Consider the following 2,144-nt stretch of genomic DNA (forward strand, 5'->3'; position numbering starts at 1 on the left):
TGAAAGATAGAGAGAAATATTTTCCGTAGTGGGAGGGTCCAGTTCAATGGGAGCTACACGTAAAATTAGAGCTAACCTGTCCAAGGATGATGAAAGGAATCGATTTGCTCACAGAAGGTAGGGAAATCGTGGAACTTCCTTCCCTAAAAATCGGTTGATGTTGGGGGTTGATTGACAATTTCAAACTAGTGATTGATAGATTGTTGTTAGACAAGGTTATGAAGGTGTATGGAATCATCGCACAGGCCAGCCCTGATCTAATTAAATGTCGGAGCAAGCTTGAGAGGCTGAATAGCCACCTCCTGTTTCTATTTTCCTATGAACGTAACAGGACAGAAACAGAAACAGCTGCAAACACACGTTGCATTTTTTTCATATTTAACAGCAAAATAACTATGCCACGCGCAATGATGCTGTTGTCAGGGAAGAACTCCCCCGACTTTCCTGTTGCTCGCTTGCCTCTCTCACCCCTTGATCCCACACGCTGCATGTTTTTAAACCTTGTTTTAAATCTGCTGCTCTGAGCCAGTGCATTCTGCAGTCTCACAATTCTTTCTGCAAATATCGTTTCACTGCTTGCATCTATGTTTATTGTTATGAATCTCGTTGAGGTGAAATGGGACTGCTTTGGACATCGATTTAAAATATGGCTTATTGGAAACACGTTAGGGTCATAATCTGGTTCGCACAGAACTGAATCTAAATCGTTCAAGTTGGAATATTGTATTTTCTGGATCACAATAAACAATATCTTGTTATAAATGTTGGCTCCTCATTTCCCTGGTGTCAGAGGAGGAATTGTCTGCGTCCTTTATTTATTTCACGTTAGAGACAAACATAGGTATCCATTCAGAATCAACGCACGGATTGACATCGAGATAAATGCAGCGAGAGATACAGGCAGCATTGGCACACATGGCGGAATAGACAAGAGAGATGCTTAAATACAAAATTGACTCAAGCTCTAAATGGAAGTGACAGGTGGCTGATAGATATGAGTGAGTGGAGGCGATAGAATAAAGGCGTGGTTTGAATCTGTGGCTTAACTAGTCAAAGCGCCTATCTAGTAAAAAAGATGCTCGGTTTGACTCACAGCGGGGCTGGCACTTACTATCTTCATGATTCACAAAGGGTGAGTTTTTTGCCATGGAACAGAGCTGCAATCGTTTTCAACGTAACTGGGGTTGCACTAGTTCCCATTCTGGATTAAGGCCCTATTCAGTGCGTGGCCTTGGTCGCATACCACCGCTGCTATAATTTCTGGCGGGGTCGAATTTGGCCTCATCAAAAAACTATATATTTTCTGACCAGCGCCGTGAGTAACTTTGCTGCAATCAGAATAAAACCGTGACAGCTGGTGTGTGGCGCCGTGATCGTACAGTGGTTAGTACTCTGTGTTGTGGCCGCAGCAACCTCGGTTCGAATCCGAGTCATGGCACATCTCGCTTTATTTATTTTATTCACTATAGCACCTGCTGATAGAACACAGCCAAACATCTATCCTTACTAAATTAAACAGATATTACGTTTTTAGCGGTGGAAACATATTTACTCCTTCAAACCCACCTCTTCTCCCACAATCAATCGCACTCCTTTACTTTGCTCACAATTCTCCCCGCAACAGTTTGTCTGGTGATGGCACTGGTGCGAGGCTGAATGATGAAGGTGATTTGCTTCAATGCTATGGAGGTCTTGTCATGGTCATTTAACTCACCGGGCGAAACATCTTTTTTTCCGTTCTGAATCTGTCTCAAAACCGACCATTTCTGAAAGTCGCTCACTTGAAGTAACGGAAGGCCCTTTGCTTACAGAAGCTGATTGTAGATTTTCAATATTGTCGATTTGGGTGCACGGGCAGGACAAGCGGCGAAGGCACGTTGTCACAGGCGAATTCTGTTTGGATGCAAAAATAAATAAACGGAATGGCTGATCGTGTTGCGACACTAGGTGACCGACTTGATAACGCGATGGACTATGAATCCATTGTATTCTGCACACGTAGATCCATTCCCATCCTCGTGGTTAGTGTGTTAAATATTTGATGCATGTGGTTCTTTTGTCAATCACCTGAAAATTCTTATCCAAATTCACCTTTTTTCCCTAGCTTGCTACACTCAGCTCATGACATGTCTCAAATTATTAAT

The 2,144-nt window shown here is 42.8% G+C and overlaps 1 non-coding gene across 1 annotated transcript; it reads left to right on the plus strand.

Moving 5' to 3' along the window:
- Positions 1-1,366: 1,366 nt before the first annotated feature.
- Positions 1,367-1,438, plus strand: trnah-gug (transfer RNA histidin (anticodon GUG)). The gene has a single exon. It is a non-coding gene; the product is annotated as a tRNA-His (tRNA).
- Positions 1,439-2,144: the final 706 nt, after the last annotated feature.

The sequence above is a fragment of the Pristiophorus japonicus genome, unplaced genomic scaffold, assembly GCF_044704955.1.
Source record: "Pristiophorus japonicus isolate sPriJap1 unplaced genomic scaffold, sPriJap1.hap1 HAP1_SCAFFOLD_82, whole genome shotgun sequence".
NCBI lineage: Eukaryota > Metazoa > Chordata > Chondrichthyes > Pristiophoridae > Pristiophorus > Pristiophorus japonicus.